The following is a 27176-nucleotide window of genomic DNA, read 5'->3' on the forward strand; positions in this document are numbered from 1 at the left end:
CCACATCTTCAATGTGAGAATCCATGAACAACGCTATAATGGTTGGAAGAAATTCATCCCATGAAGCTGAAGTAGGAAAACATGGAGTAGCCTATTGCACTGAATCCAAAGCAAATGTGGCTGGAACTAGATCAGGACTAGCAACAGAAGCATCTGGAGCTATGATCTCATATGGAGAGGATGTAGCTACAATTGGAGGTAAAAGATCTTTTGGGAATGGAGGAATGTGTGGATCTCCATATAGCTCCCAAAGATAGATCCAATAATCATATAAATCAGATAACTTCATGTCATCAAGTGAATCCATAACCTCCATATCCATATAGAGAAAGAGTGTATGACAAATGAGGGAACTCGTGTCACCATTGTATGAAAGTCCTTTTGCATATGGCAATGCATTATGCTGACTAAAATAATTGATAACCAATTGACTTTATTGCTTATAGTTTTGTTTTGTCAAGGTAATTAAATCTTCCTCTTCTATGATGAACTAATCAATATACCCCCCAAAAATGAAAAAAAATTAATCAAAGAAACCCCCCCTAATATATGATTCAAGCACTTTATAGGTAGTACATGTACAATAGTCTATTTAGGGCCTATTTCTGAAAGAAGTATTTCTGTCCTTAGATCTTATAATCTGATTGTAGATTTGGAAAGTAGACAAAAAAAAATGCACTTTCAAAAAAAATAGTATCTCATTATGTGTCCACATGAGCTTGTACTAAGCATTTGAAGTGGTGAAAATCGGGATTTGCAAGTTGCAAAAAAATTCAAGAACAGAGATCTCAAACCACCTACACCAATGTGTAGATCACAAAATTCTACCCCAAAAAAAAATTGCTCGCAAAATGGAGTCCGTATGAGGGAGATATCAATGTTTGAAAATTGTTTCTGTAATTCTTTTTCCTGAATTTTCGTTGTCACGCCTTCAAAAATCAAATGGCTCTAGATTTTGCCTCAGATGTTTGATTTGGATGAAACAAAATTTGATTTGGGAGTTTTTTGACCTTTGGAATGTGATGCAAATATCCGATTTACACCAGCAAGCTTCAATCTTTGCCTGCAAAAAATCTCTCCGACAGGCCTCATGGCCAATTTTTATCGAAAAAAATAATGCAGATTCGAAAAAATTTGTAGAGATGCAAAAAAAAAAATGCAGATCTAAAATGATCATACCAAATTTGCAAATCGGGCCTTTAGGTTACTGGTTTGCAAAAAAAATTGTTGCCTCAATTTTGACTATGGCCCAACATAGGCAAATTTATAGTCAATTCACCAAATCAACATTTTGGATGCAATGGCATGGTCCGCTTTGGCTCTAGACGCTCCTAATGATTGCGATACTCTGAATCTGGGTCAAGGTGCTAAAGCAAGAATGGTCTCGAACAGCTATGTGAAGAGAATCTCCCCAAGCTCTGATACCTTATAAGAATTTGGTATAGTTATGATACCAAATAAGAATTTGCCTTAGGGAAAAATCACCCAAGATCAAGGAACCCAAGCACAAGCACAACAATAGACCAACAAGGTATGATCAGAATAACGATATCCAAAATTGATTTATTGTCATCCAATTCAATGTGAAAGTACACTGGGAGTGTCTGTATATAAAGGCCTTTGAAATGCTTCTAGAATGTATAGGAATCAGCAACATGATAAGTCGTACAACTAGGCACATGTCCACCAGGTGTGGGTTATCCTCCATTAAGCACAGGAGTAAATGTGATGATGAGAGGATAAGCCTATAAAGGTGTAGCACACAAAATAATGTTGTAGACACCATGTGTTAAAATAGGTGTGGATAATTGTATTGTCTACATGACAACTCAATTAATTATGCAAACTCTAGTGTTGTACACACCATGTGTTGAATTAGAGTTGCTTAATTCTATGTTGTCAACATGACAACTCATAAAAGTATGCAGGCTCCTAAGTGTCTCACCTAAGAAATAGTAAAATAATGCATAATAATAAAATAATGCATTAACCTAAGTAAACTAAAGTAAAGTGTAAATAGTAAATACGTATTTACACCAACATATATATTACGTCGAGAGTAATAGTTCTTGAGGCGTCTATTTTTATTTAATTCAAGGTTATTTTAATCAGAGTTGGGATTTATGAAAATAAAAATAGGCACCTCGAGAGTTATTACTCTTCGCGTAATATATATAAATATATATATATATAAGCTAGTGGCAATTGTGGTGCAATAGGAAAAACATTTACATTTTATTTATATTTTGATAAGGATATTATAAAATTGTTAATTAATTTTTAATTAGAGTTGTATAAAGTTACTATAAAATTATGCTTTAAAACATTTTTTTAAAATTTAATATATGGAGTTTAATTTAGATTTAAAAAATCATTTTATTTTTGGGATATTGTAATGTAAAATGTTATACTCAAACATAGATCTATGGTTAGGGACAAAGTTACCATTATAGTTAATGTTAACCATAACGATAGAATTAGGGTTAGGGTTACCATTAGAGTTAGGGTTGGAGTCAAGGTTAGGGTTTGAGTTATGGTTAAGGTTAGGGTTAGAGTTATGTTATGGTTATTGTTGTTAAGGTTTGGATTAGAGTTATGTTTGTGGTTAAGGTTAGGGTAAGAGTTATGGTCATGGTTAAAGTTAGGGTTAGAGCTATGGTATGGTTAGGGTTGGGGTTATAGTACGGCTAAGGTTAGGGCTTGAGTCAAGTTAAGGTTAGAGTCAGGGTTGGCGTCTGAGTTAGGATTAAAGATAGGGTTAGGGTTAGGGTTTAAGACCAATTATGGTAGAGTTAGATTTAGGGTTAGAGTTAAAGGTAGAGTTATGCTTATGGTTAAGGTTAGGATTAGAGTTATGCTCATGGTTAAGGTTAAGGTTAGAGTTATGGTTATAGTTAGGGTTAGGTTAAGGGTTATTGTAGGGCTAGGGTCAGGGTTAGGGTTAGGGTTAGGGTTTGAGTTAGGGTTAAGGTTAGATTTAGGATTAGGGTTAGGGTTTGAGTCAAGATTAAAGTTAAGGTTAGGGTTAGGGTTAGAGTCCAATTATGGTAGAGTTAGATTTAGGGTTAGAGTTAGGGATAAAGTTATGTTTATGGTTAAGGTTAGGGTTAGAGTTGTGCTCATGGTGAAGGTTAGGGCTAGAGTAAGGGTTAGGGTTAGGATTAGGGTTTGAGTTAGAGTTAAGGTTTAGGTTTTGAGCTAGGATTAAAGTTAGGGTTAGGGTTATGATTACAGTCCAATTGTGGTAGAGTTAGATTTAGGGTTAGAGTTAGGGATAGATTAATGATTATGGTTAAGGTTAGTGTTAAGGTTAGGGTTAGTGTTAGAGTTAGAGCTAAGCTTAGGGTTAAGGTTAGAATTAGGGTTAAGGTTAGGGTTAGGATTAAAATTAGGGTGAGGGATAGAGTTTGAATTGGAGTTAGGGTTAGATTTAGGGTTATTGTTAGGGTTAGGTTTATAATTAGAGCTAGTGCTAGGATGTTAGAGTTACAGTTAGGGTTAGAGCTAGGGTTAGGGTTAGGGTTAGGTTTAGAATTAAAGTTAGAGTTGGGGTTAGGATTAGGGTTAGAATTAGGGTTAAAAATATAGTTAGGATTAGAGTTAGAGTAAAGGTTAGGGTAAGGGTAAGAATTAGGGCGAGGGTTAGAATTAGGGTTACAAATACAGTTAGGGTTAGGGTTAGGGTTAGAATAAGACTTAGGGTTAGAGTTAGAGTTAGAATTAGAGTTAGAATAAGGGTTAGAGTTAGAGTTAGAGTTAGAGTTAGGGTTATATTAAGGGTTAGAATTAAGGTTAGGGTTAGAATTAGGGTTAGAGTTAAGGTTAGGGTTAGTGTTAGGGTTAGGGTTGGCATTAGGGTTAGGGTTACAATTAGAGTTAGAGTTAAATTTAGAGGTAGTGTTAGTGTTAGTGTTAGTATAAGAGTTAGAGTTAGAATTAGAGTTAGTGTTAGGGTTAGAATTAGGGTTAAGGTTAGGGTTAGGATTAGGGTTAGGGTTAGGGTTCAAGTTAGAGTTAGAGATAGAGTTGGGGTTAGGGTTAGGGTTAAAGTTACCTTGTTAGATTTAGGGTTAGGGTTAGAGTTAGGTTTGGGATTAAGATTAGAATAAGTTAGGGTTAGAGTTAGAGTTATATATAGTGTTAGGGTTAGGATTAGGGGTAGGTTTATAGTCAGAGTTAGGGTTAGGGTTAATGTTAGGGTTACGGTTACAATTAGAGTTAGAGTTAGAGTTATAGTTAGGGTTAGAATTAGGGGTAGGGTTAGAATTAGAGATAGACTTAGAGTTAGAGTTAGAGTTAGAGCTAGAGTTAGGGTTAGGGTTAGAGTTAGAGCTAGAGTTAGAGTTAGAGTTAGAGTTAGAGTTAGAGTTAGATTTAAGGTTAGATTTAAGGTTAGAATTAAAGTTAGAATTAGGATTAGCATTAGAGTTAGAGTTAGGGTTAGAAATAGTGCTAGGGTTAGGGTTAGGGTTAGGGTGATAATTAGAGTTAGAGTTAGAGTTAGAGTTAGAGTTAGGGTTAGAGTTAGAGCTAGAGTTAGAGTTAGAGTTAGAGTTAGAGTTAGAGTTAGATTTAAGGTTAGATTTAAGGTTAGAATTAAAGTTAGAATTAGGATTAGCATTAGAGATAGAGTTAGAGTTAGAAATAGTGCTAGGGTTAGGGTTAGGGTTAGGGTCTACTGGAAATATTGTGTTCTCCACAACTTTAATTATAGTTGTGCACGTCTCTTTAATTATTTGTAGGCATTTGTCAAACTCAGTCTCAAAGAAATCAGGTGAGGTCATTGAAGTAGTCAGGCTAGTATCAAATAATGTTTGATTCTCTGTTCGAGGCATCCATAACTCAAATAGTAACTTGCAAACTTATAAAAAAATCAACATATAGAAATAACCAGAATGAAAAAGTATTAATAGTTAACATAAATTCTTTCAAATGAACAATGTTCAAAATAACATAAATAAAAATCAAAACTATTTCAAATAAAATAGTTAGATTGTAATGTTTGAAATATGGTGGCATTACCTTCCACTTTTCAAACATTACAAATATTAATATTAATAAAAATCTATATATATTATGAAAAATATTTAAATAAAACACATACATAATCTAATTAAATAATGACAAAATATAAACTAAATATATGATTTGTTTATTTTAAATTAATCATTAACTTTAATAAAATACAAATTTTATTGATAAAAGTGACCTTGCCACCCACATTAATGATAAAATTTAATTATGAAACATCAAAAATATAAATATTTTGAAACATGCAAATATAAAACTATTATGAAACATACAAATCTAAAACATGCAAACCAAAAGTATTTTGAAATATGCAAATCTAAAACTAATATGAAACATGGAAATGTAAAATTAAATTGAAACATGCACATTAAATAAATCTGCAAATGAAATGTATTATCAAATATCTATATCGAATAGATTTTGAATCAATATGAATTCTAAATCTAAATCAAACATACAAGGCTAAACTATATCAAACTTATTGAAATTGAAATCCAAACCAAAGAAAAATATTATAACTAATTTTGAAACTAAATCTAGATTTAAATCTAAATACATAACTAAATCTAAATCTAAATGCAAAACTAAAATTAAAATTAAAAATTAAAATAGAATTCTCACATGCAAATAATTACTCCAAAACTTTAATCTACTCTTCAAAAACTCTAATCTACTCTAATCTTTTCAAAAACATAAAATGAAAATGACTTGTGAGAGGCTCCTCATATCCCCCAATGGACGTCTCTTCACATTCCACGAATTTATTTCAAATTCCCTCACTCCCTACAAAAAATAAGCATGAATGTGCATGCACAATTAAATTTAACAAAAAAAATCATATTGAAACTATTTCGGCCCTATATTTTCGGGCCTTATCTTTTTGGGCATATTTTTTGGGCCCTATTTTTTTGGTCCCTATTTTTTTAGGCCTATTATTTCGGCCTCCATTTGGCTTCCTATTATTTTGGCCAACTATTATTTTGGGAATGTTTTTTTTTAATTTTATGATTTAATAATTTAATATTTAATTTAGAAGTTTGTAACTACTCCCCTTTCTTTTTTATTGACAAAGAATCTTGGCATATTCTCGTGTTGGGCATTTGTGTTGCCATTGTATAGAATGCCTCTTAGCATAAATATATGTTGCTATAGGCTAAAACATTGCATCTCTTTTGGGTGTAATTGCATGTCTAAAATAACTAGTTGAATCAAGAATATATGGAAAAAAATGTTCTGAAGCTTGGTTCATGTTGAACTAGGGTATTGCTTAAATTTACACAAAAAACTTACATTCGAATTGAAGATGTCAAATAGTACAAAATAAAGATAGTAAGATGATACCAACTACAATGAACTATCACAAGAAAAAAATTGCAATGTTTTCTAACAACTCATGTTTCAACTAATCTAGTCAAAGGATTAAATATTTTTCAATAATCTGTGTGCTAACTAATCAAGATGAGATTTAATTGTATTTTCTGCAAAATATGAAACTTATTTTCACCTAATTTGAATGTGTACAGAAAATTGATTTTACACGATAGGCTGGAATGTAAGGTTGTCATCCTTAGAAGTTAGACCCATCTACCAAGTTGACAATTTAGAAATGAATGGAAAAACACTGAAGTGTACCAATCCTCAAACATGGACTCACAATTCATTTTGTTTCATTTTTTGTTGTGTATTTTTCAGCTCAACTTTTCCTTTGTTTTATTGTTGCTCAAATTTTGATAAACCATTTGGTGAACTCTTCTTCATGTCTAATTCCTCTTTCTTTGCTTTTATCCATGTTCCATTTTGCATTTATAAATCACTTATTTTATCATCGTGGTGAATTTGCACATTCATTTTCATGATTCCATTACACCTCTTTGTTGAAAGCTTAATTATTGGCATATTGGCTATAGCCATATTTTAAGTTGTTTTCTTTGTCCTTTGTTGTTCCCTTGGACACTGCCAAATTTTTGGTGATCTTCAAATTGCATTCTTTAGTTTGTAAGTATTGTTCCCTTATCATTTTTACCTTTTTCTTTTATTGGTATCGTGTTGAAGTGTTGGATTAGACCTTTGAAAGGAGAGTTTCATTACTCATCTTTGAATTCACCATGGCATCTCTCTTACAAATAAACTCATTTCTAAAGCACAAGATTGCATTCAATCACCAAAACCACACTATTATTAGCTAAGAAATTACTAATGAAAATATCAAATCATTTGCCTTGCAGGGCTGAGTTGAATTGCAAAAAGCAATAAGAGTAACAGTCTACTTGTTTGTTTCCTTAAATTGGTGTGTTTTTTTCAATTAAATTTTGACTATGATAGCTTTACTTTTTTGCAAATTAGTTTCACACAATCCACTTTCTCCAATTAGCTCTCACTCTTTGGCTATCACATTCTTCTTCTCTCCTAGATGTTTATTCCTCACAATCAAGGCTCCAAAGTTTACATCTTTAAATTTGTCCCACTATAGGGATCAAACCAACACCAAGAGGATTATCATGGTCATTCTTCTAGGCCTCCATTATTCTCTTGTCCTGCTATCTCATCCATCTGACACATATTTTCTTTGCTAGTCCCTTTCCTGCCATTTACCTAACCTAAAAAAGAGTTTAGCCTTTCAAATATTTCTTCTTATAAGAAAAGGCCTTGTTAAGTAAGAAAAGGTGTTCTAAGAAAGGAGAGTGATAATTGCAAAGCAACAAACAAAATAAACTATAACATTAATAAGTCATAGGGAAAAAGAAAATCAAAGGATTGTAAACTTGAGTCTCTTTCAGTTATCCAATCAACAAATTGAGATATATAGTGATCAAGTGGAGTGATCTAGGATTCCTCGTTATCAATGTAGTGTTGCATGATGAAACAAATTCCAACTTCTATTTATCTAGGATTGGATTTCCAATAAAAGGGTAAATTTCTTAAATGTTGACAAGAAAAACTTGCAATGAGTGTCATAAATTTGCAAACCAAGAGACCACTTCCATGGAAAGAGAATTTTTGTGTTGTTGTCTTATTGTTACATCCCAATTTTTGACCTAATTTAAAATATAGTCATTAAAGTTCACATGAAGTCAATTGACAATCAAATTTGTTATAATCCTGCGAAATGGTAAGATGGTTAGTCATTATAATGCAAAGATAACATGTTAGTTGATTATTTATCACAAATTCATAGAATTGAAAAGGTGGTTAGCCGTTATGATTATTTAAGATTAAATAACTTGATTGGTAATATGATTTAACTAAAAAGAATTTCCTTATAGGAAGCACGTCGAAGAGATGGAAGCATTGTCTGAAAAGAATTAGGCACAGGAGCGTCACCATCATTGGGAAAATAAATTGCGGACCTAGCGATCTGAACACCAGGATACAATCGATGAAACCACATGCGCTATTAAATAAATAATTTAAAACCAACTAATTTAATTTAATATAATACGTACCTCAAAGGATTTTAAATGATATGTTATCTTATTATATAATATATCTATGTATATACACATAGATATAAAAATGAAGTAACACCATCATATTATTTTATTAAAATAAAATGATGCCACATCACCAATATATTTACATGTATGTATATAAATATAAATCATAATAATGTTTGAATTATAATGTTCAATCTTCTTCCATCTTTTTATTCTTTTTCTTGTTTGAAAATTGATTTAATACTTGGCATTTTTAATTGGTGTTCAAAGAGCCAAGATATTATTTATGTTACGAAAGCCAAGGAGTCACGTTATTTCTTTTTAATAGAAGTCGAGAGTGAGAGGCAGATATATATCTATTCTTTCATTCACCCGACTTCCATATATTTCAAGCATACTCAACTTCCTTTTATTGTTCATGATTTTCCTTGTTCAATTCTAACTACCATCTAAACCCGATACTCTGCAATAACCATCCAAAATTTTGCATATTCCATTCAAAAATCTCTGCAGTTTATAGTAACATTTTTCTTGCTACAAGTATGTCATATATTGTTCATCCTTGTTGAAGCCGAGGGAGGTGGAAGACCTTTCCATCTCACAGCAGTGCCACCTGATACAGTCAGTCATATATGTTCTTTTCCTTGTTGAGGATTCAAGTAGTATTCAAACACTATGGTTATGTCTGCAAATATCTGAAGAAAAGCTAATACAAATCTTCTAGTAAGACTCCAAACAATTCTAATTTTATTTCAGGTCATGTGATAATCATTTCCAATTAATGTTATTCCAATGTCTCTACAATTTGATTTCCATAGCTGCAAGCTAGAGATTATTCTCATTCAAAGCTAAATAACTCTAGGGAGTTGGTTACCAATATGTAAAGTAAAGTGTCTATAACAAAAAATCATATGTTATTTTTTTTCCAATATTCATTGGAATTAGATGATAGCTATTTCTACATTTATTCTTGTAAAGAATTTAATCATGTAAATCACATATTGTGAAATGTTGGATGTTCATAATCTTCATGAAACAATAAGAGTTGTTTGCTCTAAAATTCTAAACACCTAGGACTCACTAGTTGTTTAGCCATGCAAAAGGGTGAAGAGGTAAGAGAAAGGACTCTGCAATAACATCAAACAGAATCAGTTATGAAATAAAAATGTTTATCATTTTTTTAAAAGAATCATTTAATAGCTCATGCATGATCATGTTTATTGTATTCTCCTACTGTCAAGTCGAGTGGTGTGATTAGATACCAAGATGCTCAATGGATGACAAGGTGTTCAATGTCTCTTCCACGTAAGGAGGGCCTTTCTCGTTAGAGATTGTATGGGGATAAGTTATGTTCCAAGGTTGGGTGGTTAAGCCCCTAACAATGTTTTCCCTCTCCATAAGATATCAAAAATGCATTAAATAAAGATACGCTCTACATTCAAATGTTTGTCAGAAAAAAGTATTTTTACTTTTATGATGTATATTCAAATAAAAGGTAAGCTTAATTGAGTTGTATCATCGTTACACTTATTTCTTTAAATGAAAGCAACTCTTATTATCAATATAATTGGCAACCAATTAGATCAGTTGATCTTCTAACTGAGCATGGAATATATTTATTTGAGAGAGATAGATTTATCTGATGGAGAGTTATTTCAATCTTTCATTTATAAGAGTAATGATTATGAGCATATCATCTAATCTTATTGCCATAGTTAAGCAATCGGAAGTAAAGGAGTGATACAGTGGTATCTAATGCCCTAATTGATATAGTGGTATCTGAAGCCCTCAATGATACAATGGGATCTGAAGCCCTAAATGATTCAATGGTAATTGATGCCCTAATTGATACAGCAGTATGTGATGCCTTAATTGTTATAGTGGTATTTGTGGACTAACTTGGGTGTTTACAATAAGTTATGGTCCAAGGTTGGGTAGTTAAGCCCCTGACAATGTTTTCCCTCTCCACAAGATGTTAGACGTGCATTAGATAAAGATATGCTATGCATTTTAGCATTTGTCGAAAAAAGGTATTTTTACTTTTATGATGTATATTCAAGTAGAAGGTAAGTTTAATTGAGTTGTATCATCATTATAGTTATTTCTTTAAATGAAAGCAACTCTTATCGTCAATATAATTGGCAACCAATTAGATCGTTGATCTTCTAACTGGGCATGGAATATATTTATTTGAAAGAGATAGATTTATCTAATTGATTTTTATTTCAATCTTTCATTTATAAGAGTAATGATTATGAGCATATCATCTAATCTTATTGCCACAGTTAAGAAATCAGAAGGAAATGAGTGATATAGTGGTATCTGATGCCCTAAATGATACAGTAGTATATAAAGCCCTAAATGATACAATGGCATCTAAAGCCCTAAACGATCAAATAGTAATTGATGCCCTAATTGATACAGCAGTATGTGATGCCCTAATTGGTATAGTGATATTTGTGGACTAACTTGAGTGTTTGCAGAACCAATGCTAGATTGATTTCGGTTTCAAATTCCATGATATGTAGATTTTAATTTCCATAGTAAATTTGTTGATGTTGTTTTCAAATGTTAGCTATGATTTTTCCGTTTAAGTAATTGTAATTGCTAAATCTCATTCACATGAACGTAACTGAATTAACTGTCTTCCTATGAAAATGAAGTAATAACTGTATTTCTTTGAATATGTCAATTGTTAATTAAGACCCGAAAAAAGTGATCATTACACTTATTAACACTTAGGACCTATTTTTTTGATGTTGCAATACATGGCCATCATCTACATCTTTATAATCTTATGTTTCCAAAGATTCTTGTACAACTTCAAAGATAACATTGATGTTGGAGGTATAAATCATTTAAAATCATTATGAAAGAAGATGGATGACATGTAGGTGATTGCAAACAACCTTGATTTCTTCATTATCTTAAATTTCATGGATTTTCATATAGACACACTAGAAGAAAATTGGATTTAAGTACTCTCTAGAGGGAACAAAATTCATTGCATACCACAATAATCATCTCCAAGGAAGTTTGATGATAGCAACTATTATGTACAATTTGAGAAATTAAATTAAACAACTATCCTTTTAATGCAACAAATGAGTTATATGTGTCACTCTAGCAAAAAATAATAAAAAATGGTTACTAATTTTGTAAGTGATGTGTAAGTATTTAGAAGAGTTACAAATTAAATTACGGTGGTATGTAAATCATCCACCAACAACCATACAATGAAATGGTAAAATACTCCAAAGCACTCTATTGATTTTTGTGTATAAAATGTCATACATATATAGTCCAAAAAATAGAACAGAATAGAAAATTGAAATCTACAACTACTAAATAACTAGTCATTAAAAATAACCATAAATGTTCATCATCCTACAAGATCCATGATGACCATTGAAAAAATTGGTCATTATTCTATTGTTCTCCCCCATTGTGAAAATTTGGAAGAATTCTATACAAAGCTTAGAATGTATTACTTGAACTCATTTTAGGGGCTTTGTGAAGATATAAACAAGTTGTGTCATGATAGGACAATAGACAAGCTCAACCAAAACTTGTTTAACTCACTCACTAATGTAGTGGTGTTGAATCAATATGCATAGTGCTACTATAAAACACTGGAATCTTTTTCATCAAATAGTGCTCTAATTATCACAATACAAAATAGTGGGACTATTTTAAGATTTGTTGCATATCTTATAACTATCTCCTCGACCAAACTACCTAGCAAGCAATAGAGGAGATGATCAATATCTTATGATCGTCTCCTTGACCAAATTGCCTAGCAAGCAACAAAGGATTAGTTGCATATTTTATAACCATCTCCTCAATCGAACTGCCTAACTAGAAACAAAAGTAGCAACTTTGTAATTCAAATTTTACAATAACAAGAGGTGCAGTGGATTGTTTCTTGGACTTCCATGAAATTATTGCAAATCCAATATTAAAAGTATAACTAGAAGTAGACTTTTAATCATCTATAGAACCTTCCTGATTTGAATCAAAAATTTCAACCAACGTAATCTTATATGAATGCTAAAATTGAAGTTCATAATGCAATGTCCCTTGAAGATACGTATGAAACCTTTTTTAGTGCTTCAATGTGTCTCCTTAGATTTTGAGACCTGGCATCAATGGGGATACCAAGTGTTAATGTGAGTATTCTGACCACTCAAACGTGTAGAATAAAATACTAAGTATTCTATCTTGTCTTGAACAAGGAAACCTCAAATGCTAAACATTGTGACAAATGAATGATCAAATGAAGCAACCCCAAGGTTTACGATATGAATATGTGACTTTACATTGGATAAAACTTAGTTTAATAATGTGATATGCTCGTCATCGTGTAGGGACTTGCACTATTCTTCCTAGACTTTAACAACTCATCTCCTAAAAATGGCTATAACTTGGAACACTAACTCAACTTCAACAACAAAAAAATGGATTTCGTTTTTAAGGGTTTAGAGAAATCTACTCTATTCCTAAGAACAATCATGAAAATGGATGATGCTTAGATGAGTGAATTCCTTTAACCAAACTTTTCTTTGCCAAATGAAACAACTACACAAAGATGATGAAAACTCCAAAGGGAACACCAAAAGTTTTCATATTTTTAATCATTCATTCAAATACCCAATGTTGGCACAATCCAAAGGAACATCCACAATTGAACTTAGTATTTAAGCAAGGTAAGACTCACCCTACATTGCAACTTGCAATCAATAAGCAACAAGAGGTATGGACATTGGATTCATCATTCATCTTCTCATTTCTTCATTTTAACTAGTAAACTTTTACTAAACTATGAGAAGTTGAAAACATGCAAAATGTAGAAACTCGTACACAAATTCACAACGCCTTCAAAGAAAAATGTATATTAACTTCACCATAATCTTGGCAACAATTTCTTGTCTCTTACTTTACTTCTACTACTATCTAATCTTCTAATCCCTTCTAATGATCTAAACCTTTATAAATGAGAAAGACAACCTTTATATAGACCTCTCAACTATAATGAAGCCCCTAGATTGATTCGAATAAATGACCAAGATATTCTATGAAAACTCCAATTAGGATTGTGTTGTGAGGTTTTCACACCATCATCCCATTGGAAATAGGGATCCCCATCTTTTTGCTTCTCGTTCGTAGGTTTAGGTGGGGGAAAAGATAGGCAACACTTTGAAATTTTGCAAGTCTCTCAAGCCAAAGTGTTAAAAACTAAACATTTGCAAAAATTGGCTAAAGAAGTTAAGAGTCAAATGTACAGTTGAGCTAGTCATTGGCATTAAAAAAAGGAGCAAGGCTTTGCTTAAATTCACTTGGTTAGATAGGAAGGTTGCTCCACCTTGCCAGATAAGAAGATGGAAACCACCACCCTAAGTGGCAACCTACTAGATAAAAAGTGGAATCCACTTCCTTAAGTGGCAACCTGCAAATACAAAACCAATGCAAAGTTTTGCCCTGTAATATTGCATAAGTTAAATTTCCATAAGAGAAAACAAATGTCAAATGTTACTTCTTTAGGTTTGCTAGATAAGAAGGTGAATCCACTTCCTGAAGTGGCGGACAAATAAATAGATGGAATCCACTTTGTTAAGTGGCAACTTAATAGATAAATAGGTGGAATCCACTTCCTTAAGTGACAACTTGATAGATAAACAACTAGAATCACTTCCTTAAGTGGCAAGCAAATAAACTGGTGGAAGTAGCAACTTGACAGATAAAAAGGTGGAATCCACTTCAACGGCAACTTGATAGAAAAAAAAGGTGTAATTCACTTCCTTAAGTGGCAACTTGACAAATAAAAGGGTGGAATCCACTTCCTTAAGTGGCAATTTGATAGATAAAATGGCGGAATCCACTTCCTTAAATGGCAATGGAGTGAATTACATTTTTTGGGTGATGGAATAAAGAAGATCAGTCTAAGGGAGAGATTTGTATTCAATAAGGTGAGAAACAATGTAAGAGAATTTGCAACCAACCATACGGCCCCTTCCTATGGCTCAAGTAGCTTCAACAAGAAATGTGTGGCCTCATTTTGCAAGATATGTCCTCAACATTCAACTTGCAGCCCCCTATAGCTAAATGCATGGACTAATTGTAAATATCTAGGTCCCAAACTCCAAATGTATGGACTCTAAAATCTAGGGTAGAGCCTACACTCAATGCAAATCAGCTTGAATATAAAACATGTGAACCTAGTCTGATTAATATTGGGCCTTAATTCAATTAGGATAGGGCCAAATCTATCCTCCAACAGAAAATGTGTGAACCCAAAGACATAGGCCTCACCCCAAATTAGAATTGTAAATGAAATGTGTAGACCTAGTCAGATTAAATCAGGCCTGAATTCAATGTAAATCTAGCCCTATAGCCCAAACGTATGGGCCGAAAACTCCAAATAAAGTCCTAAACTAGTAACATGTGGCCTTGAAACAATAAGGCAGCACCAAATCAATCAGTGCAACCCCAAATTTGGGCCTTATAAAGCTAACATATGAGCTCAAGTTCTAAGCATCTGACCCTAAAATGAGGCATGAGTTTGAATTCAAATAAAATAGGTTTTAGGCCTCAAATCTCAAATGGGAAACGTGTGGCCTATATTCAATGAATGCTACCCATAAAGGTAATGTATGAGCCTTGGTAGCAAACAAATGAGCTCAAAATCAATGGCCATGGCCTCGACACTCAAATTTAATACAAGGCCTCATCGAATTCAATAATGAACCTTTATTAGGCCTTGATATGCCTCAAATTCAACCAAGGGAGACCCAAGTTTTATGAAGGATTGTATTTATATGACATAGAGAGTAATTCAATCCAATTAGAGGGCCTAATTTTTTAATTTCAAATGGCGAGAGGATTAAATTTAATAAAAGGCCATACAATGAATGAAAATGGAATCTATCATCAATATTGCCATCTAACATTTGATGGTAGAAATTCAATCTTTTGTAGTCTTGAAAGATGAAATAAATTTAAGTGATCAACGATATAAACAATGTCATTTCACCATTTTTTAAAAATCATTTCAAATCTGATTGCAGGCATACTAGGAGAAACTCGAACCAGCAAAGAGCAATTTGAGGAAGATTTTTAATCAATTTTGATGCAAGGTTGTATATAGGTGCTGATAAAAAATTAATCTACTTCAACTTTTCATGTCGAAGGAGGACTGATAATAGCATTTAACTGCAAATAAATTTCTGATTTCAATCATCTCCAGTGAATTCAAGGCCTGAAATCTATAGAGATTGGCACAAAACTTGAATTTTTGCCTTTCCACAATGTTGCTGCTATTAGAGGCAAATATCAAAATCGTTTATCAAAACTATATAGTTATGTGCCAATATATAGTTATGTTCCAGGCATTATTTCACAGATCTCAGTCACTTTTTCTCATAAACAGCGAAGTGAAAGTGAGGAAGCAAAAGCAGTGTGATGTGTAGGTCTGAGAATTGATTGAAATTGCAAGTATTTCAAGCTATTACAGACCTAAATTTGCTATTTCAAAATTCTGATTTAAAGTTTTATAAGTCTGATTTCGACATGCCAGCACCTAGCAACTTCAAGATTTAATTTACTATCTTGCAAATTTGATATTAAAAGAAAGTTAAAACATGATTAAGATCTTGTATGGCAGGTTAGGCATCATGGATAAAGATGGCGAAAACATCGAGTCCAAGACCAAAGCTAAGGAAGGAAAAGATCCAACAACGAAGACTAAAGGAACCAAAAACAATGAAATTGCTAAAGCAAGAAGGTCAGCACAGATGAAGGATGATATGCAGGAAAAGGCACCAGAGACAAGTTTCACTGCCACATGGGAACAGATGCTCTAAGAAATTCTTTTAACATCCTTGAGCATAAGTTTTATGCTCACAAGACAAATATGGAAACCATGAGGAATATGAGAGCAAATCCGGTCACTATATTAGGCTTGTCAACAAGGAGTGGCTAGATGGACCTAAGAGAAACCATTCTCAGTTACCCAAGCTAATGAAGAAATATCTCAGAGAAGATGTTGGGGACCTCATTGTAAGATTCCTAACTAGTTCTGCCCCAAAATTTTAGTTTTGAAACTTTGACCTTTTGTCAAACAGTTTGTAAACAAAGTTGGTTTTGAGTTTTTGAGCTCTTATGTGCGATTGCAGTTGAGTTTTAATGTTGCTAAATATCATAAGAAGCACTTAATCATGAAAATTGGGATGCAGAGGTAAGAAGCAACCAAAACACAAGGGCAAATCACTGGTATTGCTTCTAATCAAACTTAAGCACAGAAAAGAACAACTCTGATATGACTATAAGAAATTTGTGATATCTCAACTATTAACACATGATAATTTTGGGCATATCACATACTCAATATTTAGATACACTCAACATTGAATGTTACAGATTCTAGTAAATGACATCTTTAGCCTATTTGTAATTGCAGATATAAAGCATTTGCTTCCAACAATGGTGATCTTCAGGAATGAAGGAGATAGAATGCCACCAATGCTTTGCATCTAATGTGGAATCAAAAACCCCAGAGATAAGCACCACCAATAGGAAGAGCTCACAGCAGACCAGAATGGAAATAGGAAAGATAACACAACCATACAGAATTCAACGCATGCCATCACAATATACTAAATTGTTGTCTACGGAGAGCTTTAGTAATTAACATACCTCACTTCCCAACCATCCATGAAGTATGCAGAAAACAATATATTCAAACCAAGTGCTACAAATATTACTCTTCATGACAAAACAATTATTCAACTAATAATACACAGCCATTGATCAGCAAATGCTGCCATCTATGTTGTATACACAGGATATTATATTCGGGCCACTTGGTAGATGAATCATTTGCAATGGCAATTCTTGATAGTCAAACAAGTCTCAAAATTCCATGATATATTTTATTTAATGGAAAGGATTATAATATTAATGTCCTTCCAAGCATATAATGACGTTCGGCTTCAAAAATACACAATGTTTGGCCCTATTGTGATTGAAGTAAACAATGATGCTGCTAATTCTAATAGCATTGGCTTCTTATCACCTTTTTTGAATACATAATGCATGACATATGTATATTATCACCTTCGTTGAATACATAATGCATGCCATATATATATATATATATATATATATATATATTACCATCTGTAGATCATAACCTTGCTGTCCAATATCAATTCCCATGCAGGTGAAAGCCTGTGGCAGACCACAAATTATGTCCTACATGTGAAATCTTAATGTTTTCCAGCACCAATAGAAAGCCAATACACCAACTTTTAATACTCTTCAGGAATATTAGACCTTACGCATATTATAAGAGAGGTGTCGGCCTAATTTTCACCCAACCAAAAAAAATTGAAATACCTTGTGACAATCAAGAAAAAAGTATTTTTGATGTTTAGGGTTTTTGAAAATTTGTCATCCCTCATAAGAAATCCCTAATTATTGTTTTCATAATGTCCTTTGTGCCCTAGGTTCCTGAAAATAGGTTTTCATTATTCACATTTTCAAAATCCACGCAAGGCTTTATAAAGCCCTGAGTATGTTTGAAAAAACCTTTGTATCATATGTTTTTCGTGGTCTTTTAAATGTTTCCCATGAAAATCCTTAACTTAGCACATATTTTCTTTTTTACCCTAGGTCTACCTTGGGTCAATTCACGCAGTGTCCTTTTGAAAATCTTAACCCTTGGAGAGTTATTTGTATTGATCGTTGATCATGTTATGATCAACGATTAGCATATCCCTACATTCTGAAGTTGTGTGAAGTTTAAACAAAGCGGGATAGGAGGTAATGACACGTGTATCAGTGGACCCGAAGTAAAAGAGACCATGCAATTAAGTTTTAAGGATGTCGCATCGTCGCAAGGTTAAATGTTAACTCAGATCCTCAGGTTGCAAAGCAGCGATGATGAAGGAGACAGTCAAGTTAATAGTTATCGCAGCATCGCACGAGTAAGTTGGAAGCTGCGGTTGTAAGTTTCAAAGCCACAAAAAGTATCTAACGATCAAAAGAATGCTCATCGCAATGTCTCAGGGTTTTGAGATGGAATGAAAACTTAAGTTGCGATATAGTGATTAAGTAATCAAGGAGTTAAGTTTTAGACCATCGCAACATTGCAAAAGTTTATAATTGACTCAAGTTTATAGTGGCGAAGTTGCGAAAGCTTGAAATCGCACTATTGCAAGGTCAAAGCTGCAATTGATAGTTGATAGTTCTATGATTTTTATTAACTATATTAATTTTTAATTTTTTTCTTTGTTCTTAAAATAAAAATATGGCAATATGCCATATGCTGAAACGTATAAAGTTTTAAGTTTTAAGTAGGCTAAAACTAATTTGTATAACTTATTTTTAGTTGGGCTGAAATGTATCATGATCATTTTTATAATTATATTTTCATTTTGTGAAATCCAATTTTATACATGGCATCTAGATCTGGCCAAAGTGCAGAAGACAGAGAAATTAATGAGGCAAGTGCATATGATTATGAGCCTGAGCCCAAGCCCAAAGGAAGTGATCATGGGGCTGATATAGGTGGCCAATCTGAGCCTAAGGAAGAGCCTCCATATGTTGCACTAGGGGTGCCTTTTATTGATTGCCCTTCAGAGATTTTGACAAAGTATGCTAGAGGTCCTTATGATCCAAAGTCCCCTCTAAAATAGTTTGCTACAAAAATTACACACCCTACACCTTCAGGTGGTGGTACACGTAAATGTAAGTGCAATATATGTGGCGCAGAATGGTTTGGCAGCATTACAAGAGTTAATTCACACCTTTTTTGGAGTGGCTATGGCATGAACCCATGCATATTCTTGTCAAATCCTAAGAATATCAAATACAGAATTGAAGTGAACAAACTATGGGACATTCCTGATGATAGTGATGTTCCAGTGCCTAGATCTTTATCAGCTAGGCAACAAGTACAGAATATACAGTAGTTACAGGGGCAGCAAGATACATCTACTCGTATCTTGCATCAGAGAGTAGGTACTATGTCACCTACACCATCATTATCCTCACCTACACATAGGTCAACAAGGGATAGCGGTAGGGGGAAACGGAAAGCAACTACAAGTCATAGTAGTAGTAACCCCATTGCTCATTTATTTAACATGCATGCAAGGGACCGGTTAGATGATGTTGTTGGTGATTTCTTCTTTGCGAATGGCATCTCTACACATGTGGCTCGATCTCCCTATTTTTTTAGGATGATGTTCATGGCAGTGAACGAGGGATAGCCATCATATGTGCCACCAGGTGACCAAAAGTTGAGGGCCACATTGTTGCATAGAGCCTATGACAAGGTTGGGATCTTGATGGAGCAAATGAAAGCATGTTGGATGGTTTCAGGCTGCAGCATTATCATGGATGGGTAGACAGACGTTAGTCATTGTCCACTCTTCAACATTATGGTTACATGCACCGAGGGCCCATACTTTTTGAAGGCAGTTGATTGTTCAGGGCATCGTAAAAATGTTGATTTTCAATTTCATGTGCTTAGGGAAGCCATTGAGGAGGTTGGGCCACAAAATGTGGTCCAAGTTGTGACAGATGCAGCACGTGTGCAAAGCTACAGGGAGGCTTGTTGAGACAGCCTATAGGCATATTTGGTGGACTCCATGTTGTGTGCATGCCATGAACAATGCACTCAAAGACATGGGGAAAATAGAGTGGATTAGAAAGGTGGTTAATGATGGAAGAGAGGTGTAGATGTTTATCTGCAATCACCACACATCACATGCACTTTTCAGGAGCTTCGCAAAAAAGCAATTCCTGAAACAAGTTGAGACCAGGTACGCATCATATTATATTATCTTGGAGAGAATGATTGATTTGCAAGAGCCATTGTAACTCATGGTTATAACACAAGAATGGAATCGATGGCCTAAGTCCAAAACAAAGCAGGGGAAAAGGGTAAAGGAGACAGTGAAGAGCGATCAGTTTTGGAGTGACGCAAAATACATAATCTCCATCATTACTCCAATTTTCCCGTTGATCAGAAATGGAGATGCAGATTCACCTAGCCTTGGAGAGGCTTATGAGTGCATTGATTCCATGCTTGGGCAGATGAGGGTTGTTGTGCGTGAGAGAGACCCCACTCTAGCATTCTATACGAAGCACATTGAGCCTATCATTCACCGCAAGGGGGAGAAGTTGAACACTCATTTGCACATGGTTGCCTATGCATTGAACCCGAAGTGGTACATATCTAGGCCTACTAAAGTAACACCACTTCGGGATGATGAGGTGACGAATGGGTTCTTTCAATGAATTCCCAAAATGTATGATATTGAGACCGCTAGTGAGATTCACACTAAGTGGTCCGAATTTGCTAGTCTTTCAGGTAATCCTTAAATCTTGATTCAGTGCTCTAGACTCTTTATAATTATAAGTTCTTTTAATAATTATTTGTTACTTATAACTTTATTTAATTTATTTTAATATTATGTTGTAAACTTTAAAACTTGTAACTTGTAGTATACTCAGATATTGTAAAGGTGGATTTCAAAACCATGGCACAAAAGAATCCCATTTTGTGGTGGAAATGTCATAGGTCACAGAAGTCAAAGATCACCTCACTAGCCATTCAACTACTTTCTCAGGTTTGTAATACTAATTACCAATTCCAGCCCTTTATAATATTAACTTTAAGAGTTTTACTTTACTGATTTTAATTTATGATTCATTGATTCAATAATTATTAATCATTGATTTACCATTTATTATTTGTTACAAATTGTATGAACATTTGTTTGTAACTTGTAAATTGTAACTTTCAACTTTGTTAGCTCAAGTGTCTAGCTCCTCAGCTGCAGAGAGGAATCGGTCCACCTATAGCTTCATTCACTCTGTTAAGAGGAACAGACTTACCTCTAAGAGAGCGGAGAAGTTGGTTGTTGTACATGGTTACTTTCAGCTCAAAGATCGCAAGATGTGAGTACAAGGAGAGCCCTACAGCACGATGGGATGCGGAGCCAAAGGATCTAGATCAGATTGATGAGGATGACGATGTAGTAGAAGCCAATGTAGGGCTAGTTGGTGTTCCTTTAGAGGCTAGTAGTTCCAGTGATGAGGACTTCGGTATAGGGGATGATTAGAGAGCACTTGAGATGATTCCATTCTCATTATTGACATTTTGTCATTTTGTTGATTGTACTCACATTGATATGGCTATGATACATTATTATTATTTCACTGTTTCATGCTATTCGGCTCATTGTCATCATGAGCATCTTTATGATATATGATATTCATAGAATCATATTTGAACAATGAATTTTGAATCTTGCATCTTCAACTAAGTTAATTTGTTAGATGGTCATTAGTAATAGTTATGAAGCTTCAAGTTTCAAGTTTGAACTTATGGTTTGTGAATCGCATTTCAATTTTCTCTATTCATTGTATTCAACTATATTTGGTATGTTAATGTTATATAATATAAATATATTGAAGTATCATTTCATAATTAGTATTTTCAGTCATATATATTATATATATATACTATGCAAGCTCGTCTTTGAGTACTGCCGTGACCATGCCCCAGTGCCAAAAGGGGGCCCTAAGGTAGCGAATGACCAAAGAGGTAAGGCCTTGTGCGTCAAAATAGACACGGACATGTGAATCCTTGCTCTTCTTGCTTGGGCCGAAATGAACTATAGTTCCTCCACCGCCGCACCCCCAGCATCCCCTCGCCGTCCCCAAATTGAGGCCATTTTTTTCCCACACTCGAAACTCGTACCGCCACACCCCCGCGTCGAGGTAACACTGGTATTTTTTGAGTTCTTGCATACTTTTGATATATTGGTTTCAAGGAAATGAATACAAAACTTTGTTTAAAGTTTCAATCTGAACCTTGTCTCCTCTTTATGGGTTTGTAATTTTCTGTGATATATGTACAACGTGCATATTGTCCAATTACAACTTGGCTTTGAAGTTGTATGTCATTGTGTATTTTGTTGTTGGGTCAAAGACTTGAGTAAATTGTTTGATATTCATTAATAGAATTGCAGGGATCATGGGAGGATTTGATAAGTATAAGTTTCATTTTGAAGATAGATGTCCATTTGCAAGGTGAATGGATAGATCTGATATCTAGATATATGAAAATATCTTGGGTATCCTTATGTATGTTCTGGCTTATTTAATGCCCAATGGATAAGGGACTGATCAGCTTGGAGATTGCATATTTTTGTTGTTCATACCTTGGTTTTGCTGATAATCAACATCATTAATCAAAGTCTTTTCCCTTTTATGTTGAAGAGCCGAAAAGAGTTGCCCTCACTTAACTTATCAAGTTCATAGGTCATGGCATTAGCTATTTCATGTTTATGTTGTTTGCATAAGCATAGAAGATTCGGGTTTTTATCTTCTATATAGATTTAGTTGTATGCTTTTGGAAATGGTACCATATGAATGAATCTGAAGTTCACCCGCCTAGGTTTTGTAGACCCTAAAGTAGGAGAATAGCCTTATAGTTGGCCCCGATGTCTCAATGGATATGTTGAACATGGGATTTAGCTGCCCCTAAATGTATTTTGTTCTCATCATTGGGTTTTTGAACCTGACATTTTAAAACACCAACAAGAGGCACTTCATTAAGTCAGATAATATAATTGCCACTGAGTTTATAATAGTCCAGCAATACATATATTTGTTTGAAATATTAAAAATCAAAACTAAAGTGTCCGCTATACCAAATCAATTCAGGTCCCCAGAAATATAAAATAAATCTTCAACAAGCCCACATCCAATCATAAAATACTTTATAGATAGAATATTCAGAAAATAACAACCTGGCCTCAACTAAGATACGAATTCTAAATATTTGACTTATTCCTAAAATAAGCAAACCCCTAAAAAAATTATTTCAAAGATGACTTCACAATTTTAGTCCACATGCAGTCTCCATCACGAATCTACCACATTGAAGAAGAACCAGATTTCTGTCCAGCTCTCCTATCAAAACCTAGAAGGTTTTGTCTCCAAAAATTTATGTTAATATCAAAACATTAATTATTTGATCAAATTGAACAAAATATATGAACATCAACTGAGGAATCTTCTCCATAAACTTTAGCAGCTTTCTCCAAGAAACTCTTGACCTTCCATCAACCTTTTTGTAAGTTGCACGAATGATGCCTACTGATACTGAGTGTATGGCTACACTGATTAACTCTATGGCTACTAAATAACCAACAACCATAACTCTGAACTTCATTTTGCATCGTCCTTTCCTCTGCTACTTTAGAACTTTCAGCACTATTGTAGCCAAGACCAGACATATCACCTTTAGGCTTCTGTTGTTGCAACTGCTCATCAAGTTTATCACTGCTTGAGTAAAGTTTTCCAATGTGTTTCTTAGCCTAAGCAAGCTCACCCTTGATAATATTGGTATAACTTTCAAGTTCTTGATAGTTAGATCTTGAATCTTCAAGTTCCATCTTCATCTATCCGAGCTAAATATTCAGATCATGGCATTCATTAGATCTAGTCTTCAAAGTTGCTTCGAGTTTCTGTCTTCTTTTCCTTTCTCTATTTCTTTGGCCATATGAAGTGTAGTAATCTTATATTCATGTTGAAGAGATTCCTTTTCCTTCTGAAAATTCTGAACCAGGTCTGAGGATTGTTCAATCTCCACTACTTTTGCTTCATTTTTCATCACATATCAATAAAGCATACAAAACAAGAGAACTCATAACACCATCATTTGTTCTCGACGAAAACCCTGACCAAGGGAAAGCCTTGGTGGACATTAAACCTACAAAATAATGCACTAGGATAAAAGTGTCCTTGTTAGAAGACTTGACCTTGTTAGGAGTCGATACAATACATCTAGTACATAAGTACCTGTTAGTAGACTAGACCTTGTTAAAGATCTTTAATCCTATCAGGAGTTGTGAGAACAAAAAAGGAGCTCACTACTCACGGATGAAGGTTAAAGCCAGCCACCTTCAAGGACTCGTTGTCCAATACATGAAATATTACATAGAGTTTGGATCATATACAATGAGCCATACATAGCACCACTATGTCTGATTACTGATAACCAGCATCAAGGCTTGCACATCATAACAACACAACTACTAATCCTTGCATACCATAATTGGTTCCTACATACCTCTTTAGTTCTTTACCTCGGTCAGCTCTAATGGGACTTAATCAAACACATCCATATGCATATCAAAATACAAAATAAGACCATGTTATCGAAGACTTAAGACCTTGGATGTTGTCCCTTCAATTCTAAGTAATTGAAAAGGTAAACCAATTCAATTCACTGTGCCAAATAATATGATTACCAAAACTGCCCTATGTCCCTGCCTTACTGGACCTGTACTACTTCATGATGCCATATCGCATAATAAAACTGGCGAATATAATATTAAACCATATATATCCCATATATCATATCCCTGAAGTCATAGATCCATCTAATCATTTGTCTATGTTCACTGACCAAAACTGTCCAACTATACTCTGTAATGCCTTTCTGGACTTTGGCATTTTTCACTTATCTGGCCAACCAAAACTTGTTATCATGACTAGGGTCCATACTAGAGAGATATGTTTCCATTGATGACAACGCCTGTACGGTCATCTGGCATGCACTTGTTAACAACTAGAGGCTTCATGACAAGGTTGTTTGATGCTTGCTAGAGAAAAGAATTAAAAAAGCACATTTGTAAAACCTTTTTGATTCATGTTTCAAGATTACATTGTATAAGTGATGCGGAATAGGCGTGATAGACTACAAACAATCCTCAAACAAGAAAACTCTCAATTGCTAAACATTTTTAAAATTGGGTTTTCACTCATTAGGCCTCATTCTTGCTTGTAGCCTTTCAAAAGGGCATTTTGGACATAACTTTTCAATCCTAGCCTCTCCAGAAAAAAAAACTTATTTCAGATACCTATTTGACCATCATTGAACATCCCAAAATCAAAGTTGTGTTCTTTGTGTGAAATGCTTCAAAAATGGACTTTCTCACTTCTTGGCTACACCTTATTAGACAAATACACATGCAGATGAAAAGAATAGTCACCCATAACATTCACAACTCAAAGAATTAGGCCAATCGCTCCAATGAAACTGAAAAGGACCTTATTACATATATTTCCTCCATTTTTTGTCAAAATCAAATGGTGGAAATAAGAGTCATGTCATTTCCCCAAAATTGATGGGCAGATTCAGACCTGCACTTACAAAAATGATCATAACTTCTACAAATCTTCATGAAATTGAACCAAACCAAAAGAAAATGAAACTAGATTCATCTATCAATCTTTTCCCATTGGTTTTAGGCCTGTTGTACTTGGTCGCACCAAAGGAAACAATTGGACTGTAATAGAGGAAAAGCATAGAAAATGCAACATACGACTTGCCAAAAAATGAAGTTTCTTCTTACTTCATTCTGCAACCTTCTCCGACCCCCAGATTTGAATTGATAATATGTATTTATCATATTACAACTACTCCCAACTTCCCAACTTCCCAACTAGCTACTAACTCCTTTGTTAACACTAATGACAAGATTTCCAAATTTTGATAACATTTTGACAACATTGGCAAAAAAGTTATGACAACTTTTGCAACATTTTACATCTTGTTAACAATTTATCATGAAAACATTTCAGATTGGATCAAAATGATCCCAAATGGTCTTAATGACCTTACAAGACCCAAACACATCCAAAACAAGCTAAAAATGAAAAAGTAACAATAACATTTAACATCTTGTTAGCAACTTATCATGAAAGCATTTCAGAATGGATCAAAATGATCCCAAATGGTCTTAAATGACCTTACTAGACCCAAACACATCCAGAACAACCTAAAAATCAGAAAGTGACAATGATGCTTGTGATGAGACTCCTGATGCCCCTACATCATAATCCTCACAAAAAGGAAATTTGAGTTCCAACCAAATATGAATCTTCTTCCTTCCAATTCCTTGCATTTGTTGGATCTCAACTACATTCATTTCAACTTGTTCACTTGTGCTTTTTGTTCCAACAAAATGCTTCTTGAGACAAGGCCAACGTGGTGCTACATATCCACAGTTTACTGCTGGTCTCCTCATTGTACTTTTTTTCTTTATACACTTTTCCATCTTCACTTGCATCTGCTGCAATTGCAGACACATACTCGCAAATATTTTGTTAGAAATAACATTTTTAGTCTCACCGAGCCCATTTTCTTCATATTTTCCCTCTTCCTAGATGGCTTAGGCTCTTCCATCACCAATAAAGATTCTTCAATGTCTAGTTCTACTATCCTCTTTCGAATCCTTCTCTTCTGAGTGATCTTCTTGATGAGCCATTTTACCTTCTTCCTTATCAGTAAATGTCAACCACTTTCTTGGTTTGCTTCCTCAAGAAGTTATTGCATCTCAAGCTCCATTCTTCTTTCCATTTGTTCTATATCTTTTCTTATTTGTTCTGAGGCTTGCTTCAACTCTGCTACCTCTTGTTGAGTATCAATTTGCTTCCCCTTTTCATCCTTCTTTGTCTCACTTCTCTCTTTCATTTTCTCTTGTTTCTTGCTTGGTGCCTCCTTACTCTGCAAGTCTTTGCAGACTAATCTTCTCAACAAGTCGATTCTTATTCTCAAGAAATTCTCTTTCATCTTTCTTACTCTTGCCTTTGTGATACCTCACCTAGGTTTCCTCCCTTCTTCAC

This window comes from Cupressus sempervirens, chromosome 3 (genome assembly GCF_028749045.1).
Source record: "Cupressus sempervirens isolate cs-2001-9-10 chromosome 3, ASM2874904v1, whole genome shotgun sequence".
Taxonomy (NCBI): domain Eukaryota; kingdom Viridiplantae; phylum Streptophyta; class Pinopsida; order Cupressales; family Cupressaceae; genus Cupressus; species Cupressus sempervirens.